This window comes from Hemitrygon akajei, chromosome 15 (genome assembly GCF_048418815.1).
Source record: "Hemitrygon akajei chromosome 15, sHemAka1.3, whole genome shotgun sequence".
In the NCBI taxonomy this organism is placed as follows: Eukaryota; Metazoa; Chordata; class Chondrichthyes; order Myliobatiformes; family Dasyatidae; genus Hemitrygon; species Hemitrygon akajei.
The window spans coordinates 18,453,881-18,467,245 of NC_133138.1; the positions used below are offsets into that span (position 1 = coordinate 18,453,881).

Genomic DNA, 13,365 nt, shown 5'->3' on the forward strand with positions numbered 1-13,365 from the left:
ACAAGTTGGGCAATGAATGATCATCCACAGAAATAACTGCTAATGTATCAATTGAAAATTAATGAAAGCAATTTGGAATGCAATAGTTAAAATGGCTCTGCACATTTTAATAAAGTTTATACTTTTGCCTTACTGCAGCAATACTGAATTGATGAGGCAGTTTTGTAAAGTCCACCAGTTCTTCAGCTAAAATGCCAAATGAACAGATAAACTACACTACCAATCTGACTAGGACAGACTAAAGTATCAAAAGAAGGGGGAAAGTTCCAAAGTTCTCAACTAAGGATTGATATTTCATCTCATTATTTAGATTCTTTAGTGATGTGCCAAAGCATGAAACTTCATGATCAATAAGAGAGCAGAGAGTTTGAGGAACACTTCCTCTTCAGCATAATGAAATCCAAATGGTATACAAGGACAAATTGAGCCACAATTTCCTTCAGGTATGCAGATTCTGGGAATAGCAAAATGAAAGCCTTGCTTTAATATAGCATACAAAAACTGCAAGGCATCCAAAAACGGTCACCAACTACTAAAAGAATTGCATTTTAAAAGTGTTTAAATGGCAGAGGCTAATGAAGTTAGTGTATTAATGTGCAAATGATCTTTCAAAAGTATCAAGAATCCCTATAAATTATGAACATTGACTCAGGGCAGAAAACAAAAGCAAGGTAAATGCATGACAATGTTGGTACTGCATACATATTTGGATAAATATGACATAACCGCAAAATCTGCAGGAAACATTAAATCAACTGACGGAGGAAAGTCAGGAATTTGCTAAGCACATGGTCACTAATCAAGAAATATTAAGTCATCCATTTTTGATAATGAAAAATTGATACCCAACATACGCTATAAGGTGCAACATTAAAGGTTCAGAGAGTATATGTTCACAAACTGTTTTAACATCAGGGAGGTTACGTCAGTGAAACTTCATACTAATTTATTTGAAAATATATCTTTCTATATCACATATGTGAGGACTAAGAGCTAAATATTAGCCAGACAATGAGAATGGTCTCAGACCCAGTGATCATGTCATACTACATTAGTGACCAGATTCCAACAGGTCAATTATCAGCTAAGCTTAATGTCCCACGTATTTGTCCTAATATTTTCTAACATTAACTATTAGAAAAAGTAGAGATCAACTTAATTTCACGTTTCCATGCTACATACATAATCTTAGTTTCTAGGTACTTCTTATGCTCTGAAAAAAATGGACCATTCTCAAAACTGACAGTCACTGCCAAAGAAAACATGATATGACACTATAAATATTGGAGTGGAATAGAATAACTGAGTGGATGGTACGTAACTACCACTGGTTTCATTGTACTTACGGAAATTACAAGTGCAAGAGGAAGTCAGGCTTTTCCAGAGGCCAGTAGAGCATCTTACAGAATATTATAAATCAAATAGGAGTGGAAAATTTATCTACTGAGATACAGCGCAGAATAGGCCCTTCCGGCCCTTCGAGCTACACCAACAACCTCCGATATAACCCTAGCCTAATCATGGGACAATTTACAATGGCAAATTTAACCTACTAATCAGCATGTCTTTGGACTGTGGGAGGAAACAGAGGACCCAGGGAAAGCCCATGTATTCTACAGGAATGACATACATACAGATTTCTCAGATGTCAATGGAACTGAACTCTGAACTCAGGTGCCCCGAGCTTTTATCATTTTGCGCTAACCACTACGCCACTGTGACATACCAATAAAAGCATTAATGCAATGCTATGGTTTTATAAGGCATTGAGCAGACCACATTTGAAGTATTATGAGTAGCTTTGGGCCACATCCAAGAGAGGATATGCTCACATCAGAGAGGGTCCAGAGGATGTTCACGAAAATGAACTGAAGGATGAAAGAATTATAGTATGAGGAGTGAAGCTCTTTACTCATTGGAGCCCAGAAGGATGGAGATGGGGGATCTCATTAAAATCTACAGAATATTGAAAGGCCTATATATAGTGGATGTGGAGAGGTATTTGCAGTAGTGGGAAAGTCCAGATCCAGAAAGCAAAACCTCAGTAAAAGGGCATCCCTTTAGAACAGAGATGAGGAGAAATTACTTCAGCAATAAATGGTGAATCTATGGAACTCATTGCCACAGACTGCTGTGGAGGCAAAGTTATTGGGTATATTTAAAACAGAGGTTGATAAGTTGTTGATTCGTAAGGTGTCAAGGGTTACATGGAGAAGGTAGGAGAATAGGATTGAGAGAGAATAATATATCAGCTATGATCGAGAGGCAAACAGACTCGATGGGCTGAATGGCTTAATTCTGCACATCTTATGATATTAGAACAGCATTATGAATTTTATAATACAATTTGCAGATGCCATTAGCTATATAGTATGAACTCCATCTTCAAACTACAAAGTTGCATTTTTTGGATAACTTTCTAAAATTTGAAAAATAAACCTGCTTACATAAACACAGTTAATTTGTTCTGAATACAACAACAATCAACCTTCGAACTTCACTGTTATTAGAATATTTTTCATGAAAATTCATAATGATTTGCTCAAGGAAGAGTGATCAAAATGTGATCAATTTCAGATATAGACATATGGAAAAAAAGTCAGAGTTTGTATAAATTTATGACCCACCTTGCTACAAATATATACAGTTAAGATTAACTGGAAAATTATAACAAAAACAGATGAGCAAAAGCAAACATTGAAATAAATAATGTACACACATGCCTGCAAGAATAAAAATACCGCAGCAATGACCCTACCAGCAATGACAAGAAAATTAAAAGCAGGATGTGGCCAAAACGTATAATGGGCCTTAGGGCATTGGAAGGTTTTGGAAATCAATAGAGGACAAAAGAACTGATGTAAAAACAGATACTTTTTGGTACTTTTAAAAACAAAGGACAAATTACAATGAATATATTTTGCAACTATCCTTACAGAAGATAAAATACATATGGTAAAAATGGAAATCAAGGCTGTAATGAGAGTAGCAATTTAAAATAATAGTAAAAAAAAAGTAGCGATATTAAAGCTGATAAATCCCCTCAAATCTGTTAAGCCATGTTCCAAGGTTTTAAGACAGACTAATGCATTGATTTGACACAATTACATCGATTCAAGTTGTGTTTTGATAGTCAGACAACAGAACTACCTTTTCACAAAAGGGGAAACAATAATCGAAAGGCCTATTAGCCTGACATCAGCAGCAGAAAAGCAGATAGAATCTATCAGTGGAGCATATAATCCTAAGTATAATTAGATGAATAATATTTATGCAAGGTACATAAGCTTTCTAATAGGTTTCCCAAAGTCATTTCTATGGTATTAACAGTGCCGAATTGGTGTTTTCATTAAATGGAGATGTGAACAATATTAAATGCCTGCTGGATTACTATAAAACAGAGCAAGTCATATTCAGTTACGTAAATTTACAACCAGTAGAAAAGTTCAGCTATATTTCTGCTTGCAATTTATGAAGGAACCTGGTCTGATATATCTAGGTTTGCCAGCAATACACAGCAGTTGAGAAGACAAGCTATGTGGAGGATATTTATGGAAGCTAAATGGGTATCAGAGTGGTCGTGGGTGACTCATCTACTAGAGTTGTTGCCTCAGAGTTCCTATGCCCCAGGTTTGCCCCTGACCTCAGGTGTTGTGTGGAGCTTTCACATTCCATTACCATATGAATTTTAGGCATTAGGTACAAGTTTTAGGGATTTGGATTTCCATATAGGTAGATGGGTTAATTGTCTACTGTAAAACCACAAAACCATAAGACAGGGATGGCCAACCAATGGTGCATGCGCTAAAAGTGGCACATTGGATGATTAGAAGTGGCGCATTGCACCCCAGTGATAATAATAACAAAGTAAGTCTACTCATGCAAAAAGTATTAACCAAAAACCGATTTGTAGAAAAAAAAATCTATAACAGGTATTCAAGTAGCTTAGAGCTAGAAATGGGTTTTACTGAGAATAAATCTAAAACTTAGTAATTATTTTAGCGATTTTATTATTTTGTGCACATCTTTTGGCGAATGTTATCTTCTTTCACATTAGTCTGTTTGCAATTAAAAAATTGTTCAATGAGTCAAACGAGGAAAGAAGGACTTTTGTTCTGCAGTCATTCTATAACTGTTCAATACATGTTTGATCCTGAGGCACCAGGCGTCTGCACTAGCAGTGTGTCTCAGGTTTTTGCCAGTCAGTTTATAATTGACACTCATGCGCTACGGGGTTGTGCTTTGTTTGTCCTTTGTGAACATTGGCAGTTTTGTACTTTTTCGAAAATTAAGCCTTGTTTTTACTTTCAGTTACTCATCACAGTGCAAAAGAAAATGAGCAAAAGAAAAGCAGAAAGTGATAGTAAGCGTGAATTCAATGAACAGCGAGAAAATGAGTTCTTATTTATAGTGGGTCTGTCAGGAAAACCATTGTGCATTGTTTGTGAAAACACTTTCTCACATAATAGACACTAAAACACAACATCAGACTGAAATAGAAGGAAAACTGAAGCTAGTGCTTGGGTCTGAGTTACAGAAAGAATATGTGATTAAGAAAAAGGAATAAATCAAAGACAAAATATATTTGTTAAAAGTCTCATTAAGATAAGTAATGTTTATCTTGTTTTTATATTAAATCAATATGCTAAATATGTCTATATTAACATATTTTTACAAGAATTGAATGGGGGTACAAAAGTTGCATGGCGCATCTTAACTCATGCGTGAAAAAAAGTTGATGCATTGAATGTAAAAGGTTGGCCATCCCTGCCATAAGACATAGGAGCAGAATTAGGCCATTTGGCTCATCGAGTTTGCTCCTCTATTCAATCATGACTGATCCTTTTTTCCCCCTCCTCAGCCCCACTCCCTGGCCTTCTCCCCATAACCTTTAATGCCATGCCCAATCAAGAACCTATCAAACTCTGCCATAAATACACCCAACGACCTGGACTCTACAGCTGCATGTGGTAATAAATTCCGCAAATTTATCAACCTCTGGTTAAAGACATTTCGCCATTTCTCTGTTTTAAATGGATGCCCCTCTAATCTGAGACTGTGCCCTCTTGACCTAGACTCCAACTTGGGAAACATCCTTTCCACATCTGCTGTCTAGACCATTCAACTTTTGAAAAGTGTCAATGAGGATCCCCACCCCCCCCCCCCCCCCAGCCTCCTAAATTCTAGAAAGTATAGGCCCACGGTTATCAAATGTTCTTCTTATGATAACCCTTTCATTCTCAGAATTATCACTGTGAACCTCCTCTAATACCAGCACATCTTTTCTTAGATGAGGAGCCCAAAACTGTTCACAATACTCGACCAGGCCTCACCAGTGCCTCATCAAGCATCAGCATCACATCCCTGTTCTTGTATTCTAGACCTTTTCAAATGAATAACAGCATTGCATTTGCTTTCCTCACTACCAACTCCACCGGCAAGTTAACCTTTAGGGTGTCCTGTACAAGGACACACAAGTCTCTTTGCAGCTCAGATTTTTGGATTTTCTCCCTGTTTACAGAATAGCCTGCACATTTATATCTTCTATCAAAGTGCATGACCACACATTTTCCAACAATGTATTTCATTTGTTACTTTCTTGCCCATTCTCCTAATCTGTCCAAGCCCTTTGGCAGTCTACCTGTTTCCTCAACTTTACCTGCCCATCCACAAATCTTATCTGCAAATATGGCAACAAAGCTATCTATTACATCACGTAATTCATTGGTATACAGTCGGCCCTCCGTATCCATGGGTTCTGCACCCATGGATTCAACCAATCGCAGATCGAAACTATTCAGAAAAAAAATTCCAAGAAGTTCCAAAAAGCAAAACTTGAATTTGCCTTGCACCGAGCACTATGCTGAATCCACGTGAATGCAGTGATGTGTAGGCATACCCTGCTGTAGCCTCCCGTCATTTCACAGATCCTCAGTCTCTCTCCAGCACTCGTTGTTTGAGCATTGTTCGCCTCGCATCTCGTTTGTTTGCTACTTGTGTTGTGAGCAAGAGGAAGGAGCTTAAGGCTAGTAAGGGATAGCTGGCTAGCTATGTAAAGCACTACAGCCTGAAGAACTTAAAGATCACAGGAGAATCAGCATCGGCTGATCCTGAGGCGGCATCAGAGTTCCCAGAAGAGCTATGAAAGTTAAGTCTGTACTGAACATGTACAGACTTTATTTCTTGTCATTATTCCCTAAACAATACAGTATAACAACTATTTACATTGCATTAGGTATTACAAGTAATCTAGAGATGATTCAAAGTATACAGTTGGATGTGCGTAGGTTATATGGAAATACTACGCTATTTTATATAAGGGACTTGAGCATCCGCAGATTTTGGTATCCACGGCGGGGGGGGGGGGGGGGGGGGTGTCCTGGAACCAATCCCCCGCGGATACCGAAGGACGACTGTAAAGCATAAAAGCAGTCTCAACACTGACCCCTGCAGAACACCAGTGGACACTGGGAAACAACCAGAAAAGGATCCTTTTATTCTTACTAACTGCCTCCTACTAATCAGCCAATGCTCTAACCATGCCAGTAACTTTCTTGTTATACCATGGGCTCTTAACTGGGTAAGCAACCTCATGTGTGGCACCCTGTCAAAGACCTTCTGGAAGTCCAAATATACAACATCAACTGCATCCCCTTATCTATCCTACTCGTAATCTCCTCAAAGAATTCCAACATGTTCGTCAGGCAAGATTTTCCCTCAAAAAAAAGGAAGCCATGCCGACTTGCCCCATCTTGCCCTGTGTCACTAAGTACTCCAAAACCTCGTCCTTAACAACAGATTAACATCTACCCAATCTCTGAGGTCAGTCTAACTGAAATTTCCTTTCTGCTGCCTCCCTCTTTTCTTAAAGAGTGGAGTGGCATTTGCAATTTTCCAGTCCTCTTGCACCATGCCAAAGTCCAATGATTTTCAAAAGATCATTTCCAGTGCCACCACAATCTCTAACGCTACCTCTTTCAGAACCATAGGATACGGTTCATCTGGTCCGGATGACTTATGTTCCCTTAGGTCTTTCCACTTTTTGAGCACCTTCTCCCTTTGCAATAGTAACCGCACTCACTTCTCTTCCCTCACACCTTCAACATCTGCCACGTTGCTAGTGTCTTTCACAATGCAGACTGATGCAAAATACTCATTTAGTTCATTTGCCATCTCCATGTCCCTCATTATTATTTCTCCGACCTCATTTTCTAGCAGTTCCATGTCTACACTCATCTTTCAAATTTTATCTTTACATACTTGAAAAAGCTTTTACTTTTCACTTTGATATTGTTTGCTAGCTTGCTTTCATACTTCATCTTTTCCATCCTAATGATTCTTTCAGTTGATCTCTGTAGGTTTTTAAAAGCTTCCCAATCCTCTATCAAACTGCTAGTTTTTGCCTTGTTGTATACCCTCTCTTTTGCATTTACATTAGCTTTCACTTCCCTTGTCAGCCACAGTTGTAATATTTTTCCATTTGAGTATCTCTTCATTTTTGGAATACATCTATCCTGCACTTTCCTCATTTTTTCCCAGAAACTCACACCATTGCGATTCTGTTGTTATCTCTGCCAGCAGCTCCTTCCAATTGACTTTGGCCAACTCCTCTCTCATACCACTAATTTCTTTACTCCACTGAAACACTGCTAGTCAGACTTTACTTCATTACGTAACACCCAAACCAGTGTAGCTGATCCCCAGCAGGCTCAATGACAAACTACTGTCCATATTCCAGCTCTTGTTGGGAGGCTTGTATGTAACTACCATTAAGAACATTTTACCCTTGCAGTTTCTTAACTCAACCCACAAGGATTCAATATCATCTGATCCTATGTCACATCTTTCTACTGCCTTGATGCCATTCTTTACCAGCAGAGCCCCACCATCCCCTCTGCCTACTTTCCTATCCCTCTGATACAATGTGTAACCTTGGACAGTCAGCTCCCAACTATAAACATCCTTCAGCCATGATTCAGTGAAGGCCATATTATACCTGATAATCTGTAATAGCTAACAAGATCATCACCATATTTCTCGTACTCCGTACATTGAGATATAACAATTTGAGTACTCTATTTGCTACCCTGTTTGATTCTGCATCCCTAATGCACTGATACTAACCCTGCTGGCTGCAATTTTGTCCTATTATCTGCCTGGTTTTCCTGACAGTTTGATTGCATGCTACCTCTGCTTTTTTTTTTACCATCGCCCTATCCTGAGTCCCTTCAGTTTGGTCCCCACCCCCCGCAAATTAGTTTAAATCCTTCCCAACAGCTCTAACAAACCTGCCTGCGAGAATATTGGTCCTCTTCAGGTTCAGGTGTAACCTGTCACTTTTGAACAGGTTTACCTCCCCCAGAACAGATCCCAATGATCCAAGAATCTGAAGCCCTGACCCTTGCAACAGCCTTTCAGCCACGCATTAATCTGTCAAATTATCCTGTTTCTACCCTCACGGGCACAGGCAGCAATCCAGAAATTACTACCCTGGAGGTCCTGCTTCACAGCTTTATGCCTAGATTTTAATCCTCTCTTCAGAACCTCTGCATTTCCTTCCTATGTCATTGCTACCAATATGTACCAAGACATCTGGCTGCTCTCTTCCCCACCTCCAAATTGCTATGGATGTGATCTGCGATGACCCTGACCCTGGCAACTGGGAGGCAACATACAACTCGGCGTCCCATTCACGTCCACAGAATTCCCTGGCTCTCAAGTCCCCGTCACTACCGCTCCCCTCAATGCCAGTAACCCGGTCTCCATGGCATTCCCCTGGGAGGTCATCCCCCGAAACAGTATCTAGAACTGTATGCTTATTATTGAGGGGAAAGGCCACAGGTGCTCCGTGCTAACCGCCTATTCGCATTTTCACTTTCATTCCTGACAGTCCCGCACTGCTCGCCTCCTGCAACTTCGGGGTGACGACTTCCCTGTAACTCTGATCGATTATCTCCTTATTCTTCCATATGAGCCGGTCATCCAGCTGCTGCTCCAGATCCCTAATGTGGTCTTCAAGTAACTGCAGCTGGATGTAGTTCCCTGGAAGACCACTCCAACATCTGGCGTGAAGTACACACAATAGCTATTTACTACACTAGGTACATTACTGGAAAAAAGGGAACCTTAAAAGAATCTTACCCAGAGTCAACGTCTATTTCGAGCCGAAGCTTCCTTTGAGCCAAAGCTTAACACTCCTACTCTCACCACTGGTCTACTCCCAACAATGGCACCCCACATGTCCCTCCTGTACACTTAAACAGAAGTTGCCGACCTCCATGAAAACTCGTCGCCGTGGTCTGCTTCTGCCACTGATCAGACTCATTCCAGCCGCCCAAATGCTTGCGAGGTTCTCCTTTTAAACAAGCATCGCCAACCTGCAGGAAACCTTGTCACTGTGGTCTGCTCCTGCCGCTGAAGGTTGCTCTTAGTGTGTAGCAAGTGTTAGAATCTAGGATGATGTTGATAATAGACAGTAGGTGCAGGAGTAGGCCATTTGGCCCTTCTAGCCAGCACCGCCATTCACTGTGAGCATGGCTGATCATACACAATCAGTACCCCCTTCCTGCCCTCTCCCCATATCCCCTGACCCCACTATCTATAAGAGCTGTATCTAACTCTATCTTGAATGCATCCAGAGACTTGGCCTCCACCGCCTTCTGGGGCAGAGAATTCCACATATCCACCACTCTCTGGGTGAAAAAGTTTTTCCGCATCTCAGTTCTAAATAGCCTACCCCTTATTCTTAAACTGTGGCCTCTAGTTCTGGACTCACCCATCAGCGGGAACATGCTTCCTGCCTCCAGCATGTCCAATCCCTTAATAATCTTATATGTTTCAATCAGATCCCCTCTCATCCTTCTAAATTCCAGTGTATACAAGCCCAGTCACTCCAATCTTTCAACATATGACAGTCCTGCCATTCCGGGAATTAACCTTGTGAACCTACGCTGCATTCCCTCAATAGCAAGAATGTCCTTCCTCAAATTTGGAGACCAAAACTGCACACAATACTCCAGGTGGGGTCGCACCAGGGCCCTGTACAGCTGCAGAAGGACCTCTTTACTCCTATACTCAATTCATCTTGTTATAAAGGCCAGCATGCCATTAGCTTTCTTCACTGCCTGCTGTACCTGCATGCTTGCTTTCATTGACTGATGTACAAGAACACCTAGATCTCGTTGTACTTCCCCTTTTCCTAACTTGACTCCATTTAGATAGTAATTTGCCTTCCTGTTCTTGCCACCAAAGTGGATAACCTCACATTTACCCACATTAAACTGCATCTGCCATATATTTGCCCACTCACCCAACCTGTCCAAGTCACCCTGCATTCTCATAACATCCTCCTGACATTTCACACTGCCACCCAGCTTTGTGTCATCAGCAAATTTGCTAATGTTACTTTTAATTCCTTCATCTAAATCATTAATGTATATTGTAAACAGCTGCGGTCCCAGCACCGAACCTTGCGGTACCCCACTGGTCATAGCCTGCCATTCCGAAAGGGACCCATTAATCGCTACTCTTTGTTTCCTGTCAGCCAGCCAATTTTCAATTCCTGTCAGTACTCTGCCCCCAATACCATGTGCCCTAATTTTGCCCACTAATTTCCTATGTGGGACTTTATCAAAAGCTTTCTGGAAGTCCAGGTACACTACATCCACTGGCTCTCCCTTGTCCATTTTCATAGTTACATCCTCAAAAAACTCCAGAAGATTAGTCAAGCATGATTTTCCCTTCATAAATCCATGCTGACTTGGACTGATCCTTCTACTGCTATCCAAATGTGTCATAATTTCCTCTTTTATAATTGACTCCAGCATCTTTCCCACCACTGACGTCAGGCTAACCGGTCTATAATTCCCTGTTTTCTCTCTCCTTCCTTTCGTGAAAACTGGGACAACTTTGTGAGGTGGGTTTAACCCTAACCCTAACCTGTGCAATGAGACAGGTGAAATTAATGATCTTGTAGTCAGGGATCCTCTTGGAAAGAGTGATCATAGTACGATTGAATTTCACATACAGATGGAGGATAAAATAGATCTAAAACTTGCGTATTATGATTGAACAAGGGAGACTACAATGGGATGAGGGATGAGTTGGCTAATGTGGATTGGGATCACAGGCTATTTGGTAGAACAGTTAAGGGACAGTGGAATACTTTCAAAGAGATTTTTCAAAGTGTTCAACAAAAGTATATTCCAGTCAAAAGTAGGGCAGTAAATGTTGGGAGAGCCAGCCTTGGATAACTAAGGTAATAAAAGATAGTATCAAATTAAAAGCTCATATGTACAAAGCCACAAAGAGTAGTGGGAGACTGGAGGATTGGGAAAACTTTAAAAAGCAACAAAGAACAACTAAATAAGAAATAAGGAAAGGGAAGATAGAGTATGAAAGTAAATTAGCACAAAATATAAAAACAGATAGCAAAAGTTTTTATAAATATATAAAACGGAAGAGGGTGGCTAAAGTCAATGTAGGTCTCTTGGAAGGTAAGAAGGTGAAATTGATATTGGGTGATAAGGAAATGGCTGAAGCACTGAATATGCTAATATGCCAAAGAATTATGTTATGGACGAAATGAGGGGTGAGGACCTCAATAAAATCACTGTCACTAAAGAGATAGTGATGAGCAAACTAGAGGGCCTAAAGGTAGATAAGTCCCCTGGTCCTGATGGGATGCATCCCAGGGTCATGAGGGAATAGGCGGAGGTTATAGTAGACGCACTGGTAATCATTTACCAAAACTCTAGACTCTGGGTAGGTTTCAGCGGATTGGAACACAGCAAATGTCACGCCACTTTTTAAAAAAGGACGTAGGTAAAAGACGGGCAACTATAGGCCAGTTAGCTTAACATATAGTCGAGAAAATGTTTGAAGCTGTCATTAAGGAAGAAATAGCAAAACATTTAGAAAGAAGTGGTTCTATTAGACAGATGCCACATGGATTCAGGAAGGGCAGGTCTTGTTTGACAAACTTACTGGAGTTCTTTGAGGTTATAATGAGTGCAGTGGATAGAGGGGAATAGGTGGATGTCACATACTTGGATTTCCAGAAGGCGTTTGATAAGGTGCCGCACAAGAGACTTATAAATAAGATATGGATGCATGGAATCGGAGGAAGTGTATTGGTAAACCAATAAAAGGCAGAGAGTTGGTATAAACAGGTATTTCTCCAGTTGGCAGTCAGTGGTGAGTGGGGTGCTGCAAGGGTCAGTGCTGGGCCCGCAGCTGTTCACCATTTACATTGATGATTTGGAAGAGGGGACTGAGTGTAGCGTGGCAAAATTTGCTGAAGACACTAAACTGAGTGGAAAAGCAAATTTTACAGAGCATGTGGAGAGTCTGTAGATGGATATAGATAGGTTAAGTGAGCAGGCCAAGGTCTGGCAGATGGAATACAACGTTGGTAAATGCGAGATCATCCACTTTGAAAGAAATAATAAAAGAGCAGATTATTATTTAAATAGTGAAAGATTGCAACATTCTGTTGTGCAGAGGGACTTGGGAGTGCTTGATCATGAATTACAAAAAGTTGGCTTGCAGGTACAACAGGTTATTAAGAAGGCAAATGGAATGTTGGCCTTCATTGCTAGAGGGTTTGAATTCAAGAGCAGTAAGCTCATCCTGCAAATAAACAGGGTACTGGTGAGGCCGCACCTGGAGTACTGTATGCAGTTCTGGTCTCCATACTTGAGGAAGGATATACTGGCAGGGGTTAACCTATGAGGAAAGATTGAGTCGCCTGGACTATACTCTCTGAAATTCAGAAGAATGAGAGGGGATCTTATAGAAACATACAAAACTTTGAAAGGGATAGATGAGATAGAAGTAGGAAAGTTGTTTCCGTTCATAGGTGAGACTAGAACTAGAGGACATTGCCTCAAGATTCAGGGGAGAAGATTTAGGATGGAGATGAGGAGAAACTGTTGAGGTTCTTCACCAAATATATTTAAGATACAGTTAGATAGGTTTTTACATAGTACGGGAATTAAGGGTTATGGGGAAAAGGCAGGTAGATGGAGCTGAGTTTATGGACAGATCAGCCATTATCTTGTTGAATGGCAGAGCAGGCTCGAATGGCCTACTCCTGCTTCTATTTCTTATGTAATGTGTATCATATATGCATGTTATTTGTTAATTGATTTGTAGTAATATTACTTTGTTTCGTGTGTGAGACTTGTACGTACTGTTGTACACCTTGACCTGGAGGAATTTTGTCTCTTTTGGCAATATGCGTAGGGTTGAATGATAATAGATTTGAACTTGAGAATGGGATTTGTGCAGAATAAGCATTAATGAATTCTTGATCATGGGTGCAGATTCAAGGGGCCAAACATTCTGCTGTTGCCCTCACCAACC

At 40.5% G+C, this 13,365-nt stretch overlaps 1 protein-coding gene across 5 annotated transcripts in view; it reads right to left on the bottom strand.

The window, feature by feature from the left end:
• The window catches only part of aff4 (AF4/FMR2 family, member 4), a 117,848-nt gene that overhangs the window by 92,972 nt on the left and 11,511 nt on the right, over positions 1–13,365 (bottom strand). The window lies entirely within an intron of this gene.